Raw genomic sequence first — 7,810 nt, 5'->3', positions numbered from 1 at the left:
TAAGCAACAAAAATGGACTAATACATATACAAACTGAAGAAAATGAGACACAGTCTCCACCCTATTATCTGTGAGTGAAAGTGGCTCTAACGTCTAAGTAGCCTACACACCAATAGGAACAGCTTAGCCCAGAATTGGGGATTTTATCTAAAAGTCAGCTTGGTAAGCCAACTGGGACATGCCACCAAAGCTATGAGAATATGATACAAAAATTAGAGTACCTCACAATTTTAATCTATTTTAATAGAGAATAGGAAATACATGAAAAAGTGAACAGTATACTTTAGAAACTCCTATTTGAGTCAATGTTTAATCACCCTCCAGACTTTTACCTTCTTATCCACTTTCTAAGTAAGAATGAGTAAATTATACTGTTATCCTTCTATACACCTTATTTCTTCTATATTTTAAGTGCTGTGAGGGCAGGAACCCAGTTTTTATGCCTTCCCTCGCCCTTTTTTTGCTGTTAAGTAGTATGCACAGTGCTTTGCTTATCAAAGGCATTTAGTTGATTTTTAAAAAATCTGGATAATCCACAATCTTCAAAGGTGCTGATTTTAAAATATAGTTTTGAGTGTAGGCTGGTGAAGGAATTGGAAAGGTGTTCTCTTCCACCTCTCTGGATCTCTCTGCTTCTGTGCTAGCTTGCAGGCCCTAGACTGGGACTTACCCTGGCACCCTGCCCAGCCAGCAGTAGGTGACCTGGTCACTTTCCTGGGACAGGTAATGTTGAACTGTTGGCCAAGGTGAAACTAGGTAAAGATGGATGTAAGCAAGGCAAGGAAAAAGGCTTTCTTTTTCTAAGAAAAATGCTGACCTGCCTCTCCTCCCAAAGTAGTCAATAGTGAAAGTTATTTTTATTTATGACCAATTTTTGGTCAATTTTTGAGAGAAAATTTTAACCTAACCACTCAAAACTTAAGTTACCTTATGATTGCTTTCCCTCTCATCCACATTCAGTCATTCACCAAGTTCTGTCATTTCTCCAGTAATGCTTCTCATATATGCTTCCATTTTTCATTCTAAACACTCGTCCAAGTCAGGTTTTTGTTAACATCTCACTTGGGAAGCCTTTAGCTTTCCAATCCACTCTAATCCACCCTTTAGCTGCCACCCTACCTGGGGTCAGATTTCTAAAGCAAAATTCTGACCAAGTCATTACCCTTCTTGAAAACTTTCTGTGATTCCTCACTTTCTGGATCTCTTGCAGCTTTGCTTTTAACATTCCTATGATCCAAATGCCTCAGACTACTTTCTGTTTTTCTGCATTCATTCTCTTTGTTCCCTCTTGCTGAGTGCCTTTGCCATCTCTCCTGCTAAAATCTAACCCTTCTTTCAAAACTCAGCTCACACACTCCATTTCTAGTCAGCCTTCCTTCACCTACTCCCATTTTTAACTAATCTCCTTTGCTCTTAGTATTTTTCAGGTCTGCCTCTTATAACAGTTTCATTCCTATGTGTCTCCCCTTCCTTGTTTTGAACTTGAGGTCATAGCTAATAAGTTATTCTCTGTGTTCCCTGCAGTGCCTTATACACAGGGACATTTTAATTTTAATGTGACAGATATATTTTATCTTAGAGAAAGAAGAAATCAGAAAGAGGTAGGCAGAAATGGATGGGAGTGGAGAACTGGAATGGGATCAGAGCAACTGGAAAGAATGTGGTAGTATATAGGAAAATAACTGGGTTCTGTTAAAAGTCAACTGGTGAAATCATAATTTGTCTATTGTCTCATTCACAAATTAATAATATATAAATTAAACTGGTCTCTTAATGCCCTCAGTGTAGTCTGGAACAATGTCTGCTGAAAGGTCACCAAGGACAGAGGTGGAAAACCATTTTTTAAGGATATAAACTGCAAACATGAGCTAAGCTTTTGGACTTGTCTTACATGATTTGCTAGCAGGTAACCCAAATGAATCCTAATGGAAATTCAACAACAATAAATTAGCACCCTGTTTTAGGCACTAGAGATATAAGTTGTGCACAAGACAAACATCCCTGCCCTCATGGAGCTTACATTCTAGTGCATTTGTTCAAATTAAACAGCTCCAAGGGTGGAGCTTGAGATGGTCCTGTTCTGCCAGGGCTGTGAGATTTTCAGCTCTGACCTCACCCAGAGGTCAGGTTCCCTCCTGTCAACCCTCTCAACAGACCTGCATCATGACCTCACCCACTGCCCAAGAAATGGCTGGCAGGGTTGCCTTTATGCAGCCTCATCTAGTGGCCTCGCACACTGCCCAAGGGGCAGCTCAGCAGGGCTGCCCCTAGTAAACCCACTCCTGAACTGCTAAAGGGAAGTATGACCTCACACCTGGCCCCAAGAAGTGGTACAGTGAACTGGCTCATGGAAGACCCACAACTAACCAAGCCAAAGTGCGCTCATGCCCCCAACTCAGAATAACAGCCTATCTGTCATGCACCTGATAGAACCACCCCTGAGACTTTGAGCCATCACACACACATATATCCAAGTGAGAAACAGCCAGGATGACATGCATGTGATCAGAGAATCAGCACATGACCCTGCCAATGGTGAACCAGCCCCAGAACACACCACATACCCATAATCCCAGCCTGAAAATAAGCCTAGCAAACCCGTCCTCAGTGAGCCAGCTCTTGAGACAACTGACTCACAGGGAGTACATGTACGCCCCCAGCCTGAGCACCAATACTGCAAGCTCACCCTCCGGCAGAGCCATGCCACCCCTGCCACAAACCCTCTAAGCATAGGCACTGATACATGTGCAGACATAGTGAAAGTGCATTATACCTGAAGAAACTACACAGAGTCTACACGACTGCACTGATCCAGAACAAAGCCATTATACTCTACTCAGTTGACACCCAAAGACACGTTTGCAGGTGAAAGTCCTTCCCCATGCAAGCCACTCTACAAAATTCAAAGAGGTGACTGTTCCACCATATGCACAGATATCAATGCAGAGAAACAAGAAACATGAAAAAACAAAGAAACATCAAACCACCAAAGAAACAAAATATTCCTTAATAACTGATCCCAAAGAATCAGATATTACTGACTTACCAGAAAAGGAATTCAAATTTATAATCTTAAGGAAACTCATTGAGATACAAGATAATATAGATAAACAATTCAATGAAACCAGAAAAACAATACATAATCTGAATGAGAAATTTAACAAAGAGATAGATATCATTAAAAAAATCAGACAGAACTCTTGGAATTAAATAATTTATTGAATGAAATAAAAAAATACATCTTAGGGTCTCAACAACAGGCTAGGTCATTCAGAAGAAAGAATTTCTGATCATGAAGACAACTGTTTCAAAATAGCACAGGAAGACAAAAAAGAAAATTTTTAAAAATGAACAAAGTCTACAACATTTATGGGATACTATTAAGTGAACAAATATTCAAATTATGGGCATTCCAGAAAGAGAAGAAAACAAAAAAGGTATTGAAAATGTATGTAGTTAGATAACTGAAAACTTCCCAAGTCCTGGGAAAGATACAAATATCCAAATCCAGGAAGCTTAAAGGTCCCCACATAGATTCAACCCAAAAATATCCTCTCCAAGACACATTACAGTCAAACTGTCAAAGTTAAGACAAAGAGAGAATTTTAAAAGCAAGAGAAAGGCATCAAGTCACTTATAAGGGAATCCCCATTAGATTAACAACAGACTTCTCTGTAGAAACCCTACAGGCCAGAAGAGAATGATATGATATATTTAAAGGACTAAAAGGAAAAAATTACCAGCCAAGAATATCATACCTAGCAAAGCTATCCTTCAGAAATGAAGGAGAAATAAAGTCTCAGATAAGCAAAAATTAGGGGAATTCATCACCAGCAGTCCAGCCTTACAAGAAAATGCATAGGGGAGTCCTACATCTAGAAGAGAAAGAATGGTAACAGTCATCATGAAAACACCTAAAAGTACAAAACTTACCAGTAAAATAGATCCACAAAATAGAAAGAGAAAGGAATTAAACCTTGCCAATACAGAAAACCACTAGGCTGGCTGGTTGGCTCAGTTGGTTAGAGCACAGCCTTGTAATGCCAAAGGCAAGGGTTCAGATCCCCATACTGGCCAGTTACCAAAAACAAATTAAAAAAAAATATAAAACTAGACAGAAAACCACCAAACCACAAGGATAAACAATGAGAAAGAAAGAAAGGAAGGAAGGATACACAAAACAATCAGAAAATAACCAACACTATGATGGGAGTAAGACCTCATATATCAATAATAACTTTGGATGTAAATGGATTAAATCCCCCAATTAAAAGACATAGACTGGCTGAATGGATAAAAAAACATGACTGGGCTGGCCAATTAACTCACTTGGTTAGAGCATGGTGCTGACAACAACAAAGTCCAGGGTTTGATGCCTGTACTGGCCAGCTGCCAAACAAACAAACAAACATGATCCATCCATATCCTCCCTATAAGAAACACACCTAACCTACAAAGACTGAAAATGAAGGGATGGAAAAAGATATTCCACACAAATGGAAAACAAAAGTGAGCAGGAGTAGTTATACTTACATCAGATAAAACAGACTTCAAATAATAGTAAGGGATGAGAAAGGGCATTATATAATTATAAAGGGATCAACACAGTAAGAGGATATAACAATTATAAAATACATGCACCCAACACTGGAGCACCCAGATATATGAAGCAAATATTATCAGATCTAAAGGGAGAGATAGACACCAACACAATAATAGTTGGGAACTTAAACACCTCACTCTCAACATTAGACAGATCATTGAGACAGAAAATAGACAAAGAAATATCAGATTTAAAGTTTCATAGACCAGATGGACCTTACAGACATTTACAGAACATTTCATACAACAGCTACAGAATACGCATTCTTTTCATCAGCACATGAAACATTCCCCAGGACTGACCATATGCTGGGACACAAAACTAGTCTCAACAAGTTCAAAAAAATCAAAATCACATCAAATATTTTTTCTGATCATAATGGAATAAAACTAGAAATCAGCAACAAGAAGAACTTTCAAAATTACACAAACACGTAAATTTAACAACATGCTCCTGAGTGACTAATGAGTCAAAGAAGAGATTAAGAAAGAAATTTTTAAAATTCTTGAAACAAACTAAGACAGAAGCACAACATACCAAAACTTATGGGACACAGCCAAAGCAGTATTAACAGAAAATGTTATACCAGTAAATGCACATATTGAAAAAAATAGAAAGATTTCAAATAAACAACCTAACAGTGCACTTAGAGGAACTAAAAAAGCAAGAATCAATCAAACCAAAATAAGTAGAAGAAAAGAAATAAAAATCAGAGCAGAAGTAAATGAAATTAGACTAAAAATACAGTACAAAAGATTGTAAAGTGAAAAGTTGGATATTTTTTTGTTTGCTTATTTTTTTGGTGGCTGCCCAGTATGGGGATCTGAACCCTTGACCTGGGTGTTAAAACCTTGTGCTCTAATGAACTGAACTAACTGTCCAGCCTCAAAAAAGTGGTTTTATAAAAAGATAAATAAAATGGTCAAACCATTAGCCAGACTAACCAAGAAAAAAATAGCAATGACTCAAATAAATAAAATCAAAAATGCAAAAGGAGGCCTTACAACTGATACTTCCAAAATACAAAAGATCACCGGAGACTATTATGAACAATCATGAACCAATAAATTTGAAAACCTAGAAGAAATGGATAAATTCCTGGACACATATAACCTACAAAGGCTGAACCAAGAAGAAATAGAAAATATGAATAGATCAATAACAAGTAATGTTATTAAATCAGTAATAAAAAGTCTCCCAAAAAAGAAAAGCCCAGGAGCAGATGGCTTTACTGCTGAATTCTACCAAACATTTAAAGAAGAACTAATGCCAGTACTTCTTAAACTATTTCAAAAAATTAAAGTGCAAGGAATTTTTAAAAACTCATTCTATGAGGCCAGCATTACCCTGATACCAAAACTAGGCAAGGATACAATAAAAAAAGAAAACTACAGGTCAATATCCCTGATGAACATAGATGCAAAAATCTTCAATAAAATACTAGCAAACTGAATCCAACAGCACATCAAAAAGATTATACACCATGATCAAGTGGGACTTATCCCTGGGACGCAAGGATGGTTTAACATATACAAATCAATAAAGATAATACATCATATAAACAGAATGAAAGGAAAAAATTGTAATTACCTCGATAAATGCAGAAAAAGAGTTTAATAAAATTCAACATCCTTTCATGATAAAAACTCTCAATAAATTAGGTATAGAAGGGAAGTATCTTAATATAATAAAGGCTAAATATGGCAAACCCATAGCTAACACCATAATGAACTAGACACTGGAACAAGGCTTGGAAGACTGCTCTCACCACTTTTATTCAACATAGTACCAGAAGTCCTAGCCAAAGAAATCAGGCAAGAGAAAAAAATAAAGGACATACAAATTGGAAAGGAGGAAACCAAACTGTTTCTGTTTGCAGATGACATGATTGCATATACAGAGAAAACTAAAGACTTTACCAAAAAACTCCTAGACCTGATAAACAAATTCAGTAAAGTTGCAGGATACAAAATCAACATTCAAAAATCATTAGCATTTCTATATGCCAACAAGGAACTAGCAGAAAAAGAAATCAAGAAAGCAATCCTATTTATAATAGCAACAACAACAAAAAATACCCAGGAATAAATTTAACCAAGGAGGTGAAAGATCTCTGAAGGGAAAACTGTAAAATACTGATTAAAGAAATTAAAGAAGACACAAAAAATATGGAAAGACATCCTGTATTCATGAATTGGAAGAATCGATACTGTCAAAATGACTATACCACCCAAAGTGATCTACAGATTCCATGCAATTCCCATCAAACTACCAATGACATACTCCACAGAAACAGAAAAAACAACTCAAAAATTTATATGGAATGACAAAAGACCCAGAATAGCCAAAGCAATCCTGAGAAAAAAAGAACAAAGTAGGAGGCATCACACTCCTTTACTTCAAAATATACTATAAAGCTATAGTTATCAAAATAGCATGGTATTGGCACAAAAACAGGCACATAGACCAATGGAACAAAATAGAGAATTCAGAAATAAATCCACATACCTACAGACAACTAATTATTTTTTGGCTGCTGGCCAGCATGGGGATCCAAGCCCCCGAACTTGGTGTTATCAGCACCATACTTGACTAACTCAGCTAACTGCCCCAGCCAATTAATTTTTGACAGAGGAGCCAAGAACATACATTGGGGAAAGGACAGTCTCTTCAAAAAATGGTGCTTGGAAAACTGGAGCTCCAATGAATGAAACTAGACCCCTTCCTCTCACCATATACCAAAGTCAGCTCAAAATGGATTAAAAATTTAAGTGTCAGAGCTGAAATTATAAAACTTCTAGAAGAAAACATGGGGAAACACTTTAGGGCATAGGACTGGGAAAAGATTTTATGAATAAGACTTCTAAAGCACAGGCAACAAAAGCAAAAGGACACAAATGGGATTATATCAAACTAAAAAGCTTCTGCACAACAAAGAAAACAATCAGCAGAGCAAAAATACAGCCTAAAGAATGGGAGAAAATATGTGCAAACTATGCACCCAATAAGGGATTAACATCCAGAATATATAAAGAACTCAAACAACTCAATAGTAAAAACCCAAATAATCCAATTAAAAAATAGGCAAATGAGTTGAATAGACATTTCTCAAAAGAAGACATACAAATGGCTAATATGAAAAATATGAAAAATGCTCAACATTGCCAATCATCAGAGAAATGCAAAATCAAAACCACACTGAGATAT

This window comes from Cynocephalus volans, chromosome 3 (assembly GCF_027409185.1).
Source record: "Cynocephalus volans isolate mCynVol1 chromosome 3, mCynVol1.pri, whole genome shotgun sequence".
Taxonomy (NCBI): Eukaryota; Metazoa; Chordata; class Mammalia; order Dermoptera; family Cynocephalidae; genus Cynocephalus; species Cynocephalus volans.
This window is presented reverse-complemented; position numbering follows the sequence as displayed.